Source organism: Neoarius graeffei, chromosome 11 (assembly GCF_027579695.1).
Source record: "Neoarius graeffei isolate fNeoGra1 chromosome 11, fNeoGra1.pri, whole genome shotgun sequence".
In the NCBI taxonomy this organism is placed as follows: Eukaryota; Metazoa; Chordata; class Actinopteri; order Siluriformes; family Ariidae; genus Neoarius; species Neoarius graeffei.
In genome coordinates this window covers 59404796-59417170 of record NC_083579.1, presented here as the reverse complement: position 1 = coordinate 59417170, position 12375 = coordinate 59404796, and positions in this window count along the sequence as shown.

The following is a 12375-nucleotide window of genomic DNA, read 5'->3' as shown; positions in this document are numbered from 1 at the left end:
GTTCTCACGTACATGCTCAAGGGTTGCCTAGACCTCAGATAGAGTGCAAATAGAATGACCTGCCAACTTTGCAACTTCACTGGGTTCAAAAAACTGCCTGAGGTGTTTGTAAACAGGATCAAGTCACCTTTTATGGTATAAAGACCAGCTGTATGAACTGTCCATGCCTGCCAGTGCTGAGTTCACTCACTGGATCTTCATAAGTTACCATGAAACTGGTGCTAATGTAGTAATTATGACATTAGAATTGACATTTTGCCAATACACAGTCCTATCCAAAAATATTGGAACAGCAAGGCCAGTTCTTTTGTTTTTGCTCTCCACTGAAGACGTTTAGGTTTGAAATCAAAAGATGAATATGAGACAATAGATCTGAATTTCAGCTTTTGTTTCCTGATATTAACATCAAGATGTATTAAACAACTTCAAACATGTCACCTTTTGTGGCAGACCACACAATTTTTATGTGAACAAAAGTAAATAACAGTATTTGGTTGCATATCTCTTGCTTACAATAACAGCATCGTCAACCCAATAACATCACCAAACTGTTGCATTTTTCTTTTTTGATGCTTTTCCAGGCTTGCACTTCAGCTTCTTTCAGTTGTTGTTTGCTTTGCTTTGTTTTTTTTTCCCCAATGAAGTCTTTTGTTGTGTTGGCAATGTGTTTTGGGTCATTGTCTTGCTGCATGTTGGAGTTCTTTCCAATTAGATCGGATGCATTTCTCTGTAAATTGGCAGACAGAATGTTTATGTAGACTTCATTTATTGAATTATACACTGAATTCATTCTCCAGCTACCATTATGAGATACATCATCAATAAAGATTAGTGAGCCCATTACAGAAGCAGCTGTGCAAGCCCAAGCCATGACACTACCTCCACTCATTGTGCCCTTCACCCCTGCTCTGTGGAGGTTGTTGTTGATGTCACCGACTATTGTTGTTCTTCACAGCTCTCACAATGTTTCTGTCATCAGCTGCTGCAGTTTTCTTTGCCTGAGCTGTTCAGTGTCTGGTTGTTAGTACACCCGTGATTTCTTTCTTTTTCGGGACATTCCAGATTGTTGTACTGGCTAAGACCAATGCTTGTGCAATAGCTCTGATTGATTTTCTCTTTTCTCGGCATCAAATTGACTTGCTTTTCTCCTGTAGACAACTCTCTGCTCTTGTTGGTTTATCCTTTTATAACATCCCAGCAGGGATTTTGGTATATCTTTTTTTTTTTTTTACAATAAATGCAGTGTTTATGGGTGAAACCCAGGGTTCAAAGAAAGAGTAAATATTCAAATCTACCCATCATTTAAACAATGTAACAGGGCACACCTGGCAACAAGAAACACGAGGAAGTTCCAGTATTTTTGCTCACTCGAACAATGGGTGGGTTCACACAAAAGGTCCCATGCCCTAAGTTGTTTAAACACATCCGTATGTAATATGTAACTTTATCAGAACATGAAAGCTGAAATTCTGATCCATCATGTAATATTCAGCTTTTCGTCTCAAACCCACGTGTCTTCAGTGCATAGCAAAAACAAAAGAATTGGCCTATATGTTCCAGTACTTCCAGAGGAGACTGTAATGTGTGGCAATATCCATTATAATAACGCAGAGGCACATTGTAGTGGTTTCCTTGCTCTAACACGTCCACTTCAGTTCAAGAAGGCCTGTTAGTAAGCTGATTAGTAGAAACAGGTGCATTGGGAGCAGGAACACACTGATAGGTGCAGAACAGGGTGTACTCTGAGGTTGGAAACCTGTGTACTAGTTATTTCCTGATAGATGCATTTTTCAATATGCTATCAGCAGATATTTATGGTGCCTCTCCGAGAACTTACCCAGTTTATGAACACTTGGTCTAAAGTAAACATGGTAAGGTTGGCCTTCTAAGTTCATAGTAATTCTACCATGATATAACAATTAAAGGCAGATGTATGAGTGTAATCATCATATGAGACATCTTCCATAAATGTTGTATTACTTTACTTTTATAAAGACGTGAATACTGTTGAATGTCCATAACATTTTATGGGTATGATTTTATAAACTGAAAAACAATGTACTTGATTTTAAAGTTGTGCAAAGTGATAGGCTAGTCATCTCTCTTGTGTTTGGAGGTGATTTGTGAAAAACTTAAACAATGAAAATATTAATTCAAGATTGAACTAATGATAAAAGGAACACACTGATACAGTTGTGGTCAAAAGTTTACATACAGTGACACGAATGTCATCTTGGATATGAATGTCATGGCAATATTTGGGCTTTCAGTAATTTCTTTGAACTATTCTTTTTCTGTGGCAGAATTATTGTACAGTCTGCATCTTTAATTAAAAAAAAAACACTAGAATTTGGTGCACAAGTTTTAATTTTCTCTGGGTTTTCTGAAATCTACACAGGGTCAAAATTATACATACAGGGTCAAAAATTTACATACGCTCACTTAAATTATTAATTCAGAGGTGCTGAAACTTCCAAAATGTCTTTTACTGTATCTTGCCAAGGCCGAGGTCCCTTAACTTCCTGTTAGTGATCGTGATTGACTACAGCTGGTAGCTTCTCTGTGCCTTCATAAAAAGGGTTTGTTTACAGCACTCATTGGATTGACCAACACACAGTAAAATGGGAAAGTCCAAGGAGCTCAGTGCAGATCTGAGAAAGAGGCTCGCAGATATACATAACTCTGGAATGTCTCTTGGAGCCATTTCTAAACAACTGCAAATTCCAAGATCAGTTCAAACAATTGTATCAAAAGTTATTGTGAGGTGTAGTCACTTTGCCAAGCCACTTTACTTCAAGAAAACACAAAATGTCACCCTCAGCTGAAAGGAAATTGGTTTGGATGGTCAGAAACAACCTGGGAACCACCATGGCACAGCCCTGCCATGAACTGGAAGCTGATGGATTATTGTCTACAGTTCAGATCACCATGAACTAAGAGGCTGCTATCCAAGAAATAACCCCCTGCCCCAAAATTGACACCTTCAAGCTTAACTAAAGTTTGAAGCTGACCACACAGACCAAAAAAAAAAAAGCCTTCTGGAGGATAGCTGTATGGTCAGATGAGACAAAGACTGAGTTGTTTGGCCACAATGACCACCATGTACAGAGGGACACTGTACCAGCTGATGGTGGTAGGATCATCATGCTCTGGGGCTGTTTTGCTGCCAGTGGAACTGGTTCATTGCACAAAGTGGATGGAATAATGAAGAAGGAGGACTACCTCAGAATTCTTCAGCATAAACCATCAGAAACTTGAACACGACTTAGGACTTACAACAGGACAATGAACCCAAACATGCATCAGAGCTGGTTGTGGAGGATAAAGAAGGCTAATATTAAGCTTAAAACAAGTCCTGACTTCAACCCTATTGAAAATATATGGACCATGCTTATAAGTTGAGTCCATGCCAAGAAAAAAAAAAATTGAATTCTACCAATTCTACCATGAAGAGTCATGAAATATCCAACCAGAATTCTGCCAGAAGCTTGTTCATGGTAAACAAAAATGTTTGGTCAAGGTGAATCTTGCGAAGAGACATTTTACCTAAATATGAGGTGTGCTGTATGTATATTTTTGACCGTGTTCATTTCAGAAAACCCAAAGAAAATTAAAACTTGTGCACCAAATTCTAGTGTTTTTTTTTAATTAAAGATGTATGCTGTACAATCATTCTGCCACAGAAAAGAACAGTTCAAAGAAATTATTGAAAGCCCAAATATTGCCATGACCTTCATATCCAAGATGACATTCATGTCACTATATGTAAACTTCTGACCACAACTGTATGTGCAGAACAAGTAGTGTACTTCATTCTATAATGTGTTCATCGGTCCTGAATATACAGACCATTGCCAATACTGCAAAAAGAAATGGTACAAGGAATATGCTACAACAAATAAGTGCAATAAAATGTCTTGGTAAGTATATGGAAGCTACAGGTCTATTTTAATGGACTGAGGCCTGGTCACGTTTATGCAAATGTATTTAAAAAATAAAAGGTTAAAGCTCAGGTCTCACACATAAACATGTTTAATTATTAATGATAAGATTGAGTTATGCACCAGTTAACCAATTACCACACAGCCTGCCTACGCATTTTGTTTTGAGCCAGCTAGATTCAGAAAGTGCTATACAGCGGTGCTTGAAAGTTTGTGAACCCTTTAGAATTTTCTATATTTTTTACATAAATATGACCTAAAACATCATCAGATTTTCACACAAGTCCTAAAAGTACATAAAGAGAACCCAGTTAAACAAATGAGACAAAAAGATTATATTTGGTCATTTATTTATTGAGGAAAATGATCCAATATTACATATCCGTGAGTGGCAAAAGTATGTGAACCTTTGCTTTCAGTATCTGGTGTGACCCCCTTGTGCAGCAATAACTGCAACTAAACGTTTGCGGTAACTGTTGATCAGTCCTGCACACCGGCTTGGAGGAATTTTAGCCCGTTCCTCCATACAGAACAGCTTCAACTCTGGGATGTTGGTGGGTTTCCTCACATGAACAGCCCGTTTCAGGTCCTTCCACAATATTTCGACTGGATTAAGGTCAGGACTTTGACTTGGCCATTCCAAAACTTTAACTTTATTCTTCTTTAACCATTCTTTGGTAGAACGACTTATGTGCTTAGGGTCGTTGTCTTGCTGCATGACCCACCTTCTCTTGAGATTCAGTTCATGGACAGATGTCCTGAGATTTTCCTTTTGAATTCGCTGGTATAATTCAGAATTCATTATTCCATCAATGATGGCAAGCCGTCCTGGCCCAGATGCAGCAAAACAGGCCCAAACCATGATACTACCACCACCACGTTTCACAGATGGGATAAGGTGTTTTCCTTTCTCCAAACATAACAGTTCTCATTTAAACCAAAAAGTTCTATTTTGGTCTCATCTGTCCACAAAACAATTTTCCAATAGTCTTCTGGCTTGTCCACGTGATCTTTAGCAAACTGCAAATGAGCAGCAATGTTCTTTTTGGACAGCAGTGGCTTTCTCCTTGCAACCCTGCCATGCACACTATTGTTGTTCAGTGTTCTCCTGATGGTGGACTCATGAACATTAACATTAGCCAATGTGAGAGAGGCCTTCAGTTGCTTAGAAGTTACCCTGGGGTTGTTTGTGACCTTGCTGACTATTACACGCCTTGCTCTTGGAGTGATCTTTGTTGGTTGACCACTCCTGGAGAGGGTAACAATGGTCTTGAATTTCCTCCATTTGTACACAATCTGTCTGACTGTGGATTGGTGGAGTCCAAACTACTTAGAGATGGTTTTGTAACCTTTTCCAGCCTGATGAGCATCAACAACGCTTTTCTGAGGTCCTCAGAAATCTCCTTTGTTCGTGTCATGATACACTTCCACAAACATGTGTTGTGAAGATCAGACTTTGATAGATCCCTGTTCTTTAAATAAAACAGAGTGCCCACTCACACCTGATTGTCATCAACACCTGAGATGTGTAATATTGGATCATTTTCCTCAATAAATAAATGACCAAGTATAATATTTTTGTCTCATTTGTTTAACTGGGTTCTCTTTATCTACCTTTAGGACTTGTGTGAAAATCTGATGATGTTTTAGGTCATATTTATGCAGAAATATAGAAAATTCTAAAGGGTTCACAAACTTTCAAGCGCACTGTGAGTCTATGGGGAAATGGTGAGCCTTGTTCCGCGTGAGCGATGCAGTCGGTGCTGGTCACGTAGCGCAGGACAGAAGGCGCGCGCGCCCGTCAACTGAGGATGATCACAAGCACGCGGGGGCTTTACGGTACCGGTGAATGGCGGAACGCAGCGCGGAACAGCTCCCAGAACAAGAGCCGAGCTCGACTCGAAATGCTCCTGCTGAGATGGAGAAGGATCCCGGAGAGAGAAGGACTGAGCACAGACCCCCGAGCACGAGCCGCCACTGCGCGGACAGAAGGAGCGCGCAATCCGCGTGCACCGGGAACAGCGCTCTGCCGCGCGAGCTCCGAAAACCGCGCAGCAACCGGCCGAAATCCAAAGAGCGCAAACGACTCAACACTCAGAGACTTGTACTGCAATACATCGCGCCTTGTATGAACTCATACGGTTTGTGTATCGTAGACAACTTTCTGGGAGACAAGCTCGGAAACCGGATTCTGCAGGAGGTGAAGCGCGTGCACGAGGACGGGAACATGCAGGACGGACAGCTCGCGTGCCAAATACTGAGCCAAACTAAAGCGATCCGCGGGGATAAAATCGCCTGGGTGGAGGGCATTGAAACGGGCTGCCACGGTATCGGCGCTCTGCTGTCAAGAATCGATAAACTGATCACATTCGCTGACGGCAAACTTGGGAGCTATAAAATTAGAGGGAGACACAAGGTGAGAGCTGCTTTTTACAGTAAAGTTTGGATCATTGGGTGGTGTAGTGGTTAGCACTGTCACCTCACAGCAAGAAGGTCCTGGGTTCGAGCCCAGTGACCGATGGGGCCTTTCTGTGCGGAGTTTGCATGTTCTGTCCGTGTCTGTGTGGGTTTCCTCCGGGTGCTCCGGTTTCCCTAACAGTCCAAAGACATGCAGGTTAGGTTAATTGGTGGCTGTAAATTGACCGTAGGTGTGAATGTGAGTGTGAATGGTTGTTTGTCTCTGTGTGTCAGCCCTGGCAACTTGTCCACGGTGACATGGGTACTGGCCCATAGTCAGCTGGGATAGGCTCCAGCTTGCCTGTAGAACAGGATAAGCAACGACAGATAATGGATGGATGGATGGATGGATGGATAGGGCAGTACAGTGGTGTAGTAGTTAGCACTGTCACCTCACAGCAAGAAGGTCCTGGGTTCGAGCCCTGTTGCCGGCGAGGGCCTTTCTGTATGGAGTTTGCATGTTCTCCCTGTGTCTGCGTGGGTTTCCTCCAGGTGCTCCGGTTTCCCAAAGACATGCAGGTTAGGTTGACTGGTGGCTGTAAATTGACCGTAGGTGTGAATGTGAGTGCGAATGGTTGTTTGTCTCTGTGTGTCCGCCCTGTGATAACCTGGCGACTTGTCCCGGGTGACATGGGTACTGGCCCATAGTCAGCTGGGATAGGCTCCAGCTTGCCTGTAGAACAGGATAAGCAACGACAGATAATAGATGGATGGATGGATGGATGGATATATAGGGCAGTACAGTGGTGTAGTGGTTAGCACTGTCACCTCACAGCAAGAAGGTCCTGGGTTCGAGCCCTGTTGCCGGCGAGGGCCTTTCTGTATGGAGTTTGCATGTTCTCCCTATGTCTGCGTGGGTTTCCTCTGGGTGCTCCGGTTTCCCAAAGACATGCAGGTTAGGTTAATTGGTGGCTGTAAATTGACCGTACGTGTGAATGTGAGTGTGAATGGTTGTCTGTGTCTATGTGTCGGCCCTGTGATGACCTGGCGACTTGTCCAGGGTGTACCCCGCCTTTTGCCCATAGTCAGCTGGGATAGGCTCCAGCTTGCCTGCGACCCTGTAGAAGGATAAAGCGGCTAGAGATAATGAGATGAGATGAGATGCAGGTTAGGTTAATTGGTGGCTGTAAATTGACCGTAGGTGTGAATATGAGTGTGAATGGTTGTTTGTCTCTGTGTGTCAGCCCTGTGATAACCTGGCGACTTGTCCCGGGTGACATGGGTACTGGCCCATAGTCAGCTGGGATAGGCTCCAGCTTGTCTGTAGAACAGGATAAGCAACGACAGATAATAGATGGATGGATGGATGGATGGATATATAGGGCGGTACAGTGGTGTAGTGGTTAGCACTGTCACCTCACAGCAAGAAGGTCCTGGGTTCGAGCCCTGTTGCTGGCGAGGGCCTTTCTGTATGGAGTTTGCATGTTCTCCCTGTGTCTGCGTGGGTTTCCTCCAGGTGCTCCGGTTTCCCAAAGACATGCAGGTTAGGTTAACTGGTGACTGTAAATTGACCGTAGGTGTGAATGTGAGTGTGAATGGTTGTTTGTCTCTATGTGTCAGCCCTGTGATGACCTGGCGACTTGTCCCGGGTGACATGGGTACTGGCCCATAGTCAGCTGGGATAGGCTCCAGCTTGCCTGTAAAACAGGATAAGCAACTACAGATAATAGATGGATGGATGGATGGATGGATGGATATATAGGGTGGCACGGTGGTGTAGTGGTTAACACTGTCACCTCACAGCAAGAAGGTCCTGGGTTCGAGTCCAATGACCGATGGGGGCCTTTCTGCGTGGAGTTTGCATGTTCTGCCCGTGTCTGTGTGGGTTTCCTCCGGGTACTCCAGTTTCCCTAACAGTCCAAAGACATGCAGGTTAGGTTAATTGGTGGCTGTAAATTGACAGTAGTGAATGTGGGTGTGAATGGTTGTTTGTCTTTGTGTGTCAGCCCTGGCGACTTGTCCCGGGTGACATGGGTACTGGCCCATAGTCAGCTGGGATAGGCTCCAGCTTGCCTGTAGAACAGAATAAGCAACTACAGCAGTACGGTGGTGTAGTGGTCAGCACTGTCAGCTCACAGCAAGAAGGTCCTGGGTTCGAGCCCAGTGACTGATGGGGCCTTTCTGTGTGGAGTTTGCATGTTCTGCCCGTGTCTTTGTGGGTTTCCTCCGGTTTCCTCAACAGTCCAAAGACATGCAGGTTAGGTTAATCAGTGGCTGTAAATTGACCGTAGTGAATGTGAGTGTGAATGGTTGTTTGTCTCTGTGTGTCAGCCCTGTGATAACCTGGCGACTTGTCCCGGGTGACATGGGTACTGGCCCATAGTCAGCTGGGATAGGCTCCAGCTTGCCTGTAGAACAGGATAAGCAACGACAGATAATAGATGGATGGATGGATGGATGGATGGATGGATGGATGGATGGATATATAGGGCGGTACAGTGGTGTAGTGGTTAGCACTGTCACCTCACAGCAAGAAGGTCCTGGGTTTGAGCCCAGTGACCGATGGGGGCCTTTCTGTGTGAAGTTTGCATGTTCTGCCCGTGTCTGTGTGGGTTTCCTCCGGGTGCTCCGGTTTCCCTAACAGTCCAAAGACATGCAGGTTAGGTTAATTGGTGGCTCTAAATTGACCGTAGGTGTGAATGTGAGTGTGAATGGTTGTTTGTCTCTGTGTGTCAGCCCTGTGATGACCTGGCGACTTGTTCAGGGTGACATGGGTACTGGCCCATAGTCAGCTGGGATAGGCTCCAGCTTGCCTGTAGAACAGGATAAGCAACTACAGATAATAGATGGATGGATGGATATATAGGGGCGGTACGGTGGTGTAGTGGTTAGCACTGTCACCTCACAGCAAGAAGGTCCTGGGTTCGAGCCCAGTGGCCGGCGAGGGCCTTTCTGTGTGGAGTTTGCATGTTCTGCCCGTGTCTTTGTGGGTTTCCTCCGGGTGCTCTGGTTTCCCCCACAGTCCAAAGACATGCAGGTTAGGTTAATTGGTGGCTGTAAATTGACCGTAGGTGTGAGTGTGAATGGTTGTTTGTCTTTATGTGTCAGCTCTGTGATAACCTGGTGACTTGTCCAGGGTGACATGGGTGACATACTCAGCTGGGATAGGCTCCAGCTTGCCAGCGACCCTGTAGAACAGGATAAGCGACTACAGATAATGGATGGATATATAGGGGTGGCACAGTCGTGTAGTGGTTAGCACTGTTGCCTCACAGCAAGAAGGTCCTGGGTTTGAGCCCAGCAGCCAGCGAGGGCCTTTCTGTGTGGAGTTTGCATGTTCTCCAGGTGCTCCAGTTTATGGGTGGCTCTAAATTGACCGCAGGTGTGAGTGTGAATGGTTGTTTGTCTCTGTGTCAGCCCTGTGATAACCTGGCGACTTGTCCAGGGTGTACCCCCTGTCGAACAGGATAAGCAGTGATGGATGGATGGATATATATATATATATATATATATATATATATATACACACACGAGTAGCCTAGTGGTTAGCGTGTCTGCCTCTTGATCGGGAAATCACGAGCAGGGCTGTAGCCAGCATTTTAAAATCACTGAGGTCCGTGATGCGCTCGCAAAGCGCGCGCCGAAAAATTTTCGACATATTTAAATGAGGGGGGTGAATTACACATCACACAAGAGACCTATTCCAGAAATTACTTTTAATGGTGTTTGAATATCATCAGTTTTGAAAAAAAAAAATCATGTATGTGGCAAGAGTAAAAATAATTTAAGCTTGTTTAATGGTTTGAGCCGGCCCAAGCAATGAGGACAAAACTGCGCTGCTTCGAAAATGTAAATTTAACAGCTTCATGAAAGTGCGCTGATGGTTACCATGAAAAAAACATGTCTACTGCACTGTGTTCCTCCCCCGAGTTGCGCACTCATTCGCTTTTGTGTTCTTGGTCTTAGAACCACACGCATGAAACAGACACAGAAGACAGAATCAACGTTTAACATAATTAACAATGCACTTTTTACAGAGACGTTTTAATGTTATTCTTTATTTTTTTATCCAGTTGAATATTTAGTGTACAAATGTATTTTCAGCTCTTAAAAATGACCGAGGTCCAGACCTCGGTGGCCTCATAGCTGGCTACGGCCATGATCGCGAATTCTACTCATGGTCGGGTCATACCAAAGACCATCGTAAAAATGGTACCTACTGCCATCTGGCAAGGCATGCTGCAATACAGATGCGAGTGGGGAGTCAAACTCTTGCGGTTACCAGAGGACTAGCCCCCCACTGTAACCGTAGCTATGTAATAGGCGAGAGGCCGAGGGCTACAGAAACAGAGATCGGCGTCGCCCTATGTGCCACATGGTGTGAGAAGGACTTATATCCTCCTGGGAATCAAGAAAAAAATGTGTCTCTCAATTTCTCTTTTGTTGTGATTTCCTTACTAGGAATTTCCCAGCAACCCTCCTAGTCACATGATATATCACTGGAAAGCTCAGGATGTACTCTTTACAAGACACCAGGATTCAAGGGAATAGTAAGAGGGTGTGCACGTAAAACAAATGTCAATTACAGAGGACACAAGTCTATGGGTTGGTTCTCAGGAGGGAATATATATCATGCAAAGATGAGTGCAAAGATCTCATCTCATCTCATTATCTCTAGCCGCTTTATCCTGTTCTACAGGGTCGCAGGCAAGCTGGAGCCTATCCCAGCTGACTACGGGCGAAAGGCAGGGTACACCCTGGACAAGTCGCCAGGTCATCACAGGGCTGACACATAGACACAGACAACCATTCACACTCACATTCACACCTACGGTGAATTTAGAGTCACCAGTTAACCTAACCTGCATGTCTTTGGACTGTGGGGGAAACTGGAGCACCTGGAGGAAACCCACGCGGACACTGGGAGAACATGCAAACTCCACACAGAAAGGCCCTCACCGGCCACGGGGCTCGAACCCGGACCTTCTTGCTGTGAGGCGACAGCGCTAACCACTACACCACCGTGCCACCCATATATATATATCAGGGCCGGTTCTGCCCTAATCTGGACCCGGGTGCAACATCACGCAACACCCCCCCCCCCAAAAAAAAAACAAAAAAAAACAAACACACACATACACCAGTCTAAATCAGGACAACCATCACATAACTATAAACATTTTACATCAACTATTTTAACTAAATGGGCTATAATAAATGAGCCTGCAGCCACGGCGGGCTGCCTTAAAAAGTAACCATTTGTCCTACCTTAAAACTCGTTTTGCATTTTCTGCTTCCTTTTTTGTATTTTCGACCCTGCATTTTTCTTTCCTTTTCTGAAAACCCGATTTGTGTCCAGACATTTTGTTCTGCTACCAACGAACTAACTCGTCAGGTCTCGTCTCTCGAGCCCGCGATGATTCCCGTGGGAGGGGCAACAATTGATACATTTTTACAAACAACCAATAAACAGCCAATAGGGAGGCTGCAACGTTCAGGCTCTCCTTTGCTCAGAGACACTCAGTAATGCACTTATTCAGGAACAGAGAGAACTCTTTATTTTGTCTTATTTTTTGGGGCCCCTCTCCACACCAGTCCCGGGTGCAAATGCTACCGTTGCTACCCCTCCAGAACCGGCCCTGATATATATATATATATATATATATATATATATATATATATATATATATATACAAAAAAAACCCGATTCCAAAAAAGTTGGAACAAAGTACAAATTGTAAATAAAACTGGAATGCAATAATTTACAAATCTCAAAAACTGATATTGTATTCACAATAGAACATAGACAACATATCAAATGTCGAAAGTGAGACATTTTGAAATTTCATGCCAAATATTGGCTCATTTAAAATTTCATGACAGCATCACATCTCAAAAAAGTTAGGACAGGGGCAATAAGAGGCTGGAAAAGTTAAAGTTACAAAAAAGGAACAGCTGGAGGACCAAATTGCAACTCATTAGGTCAATTGGCAATAGGTCATTAACATGACTGGGTATAAAAAGAGCATCTTGGAGT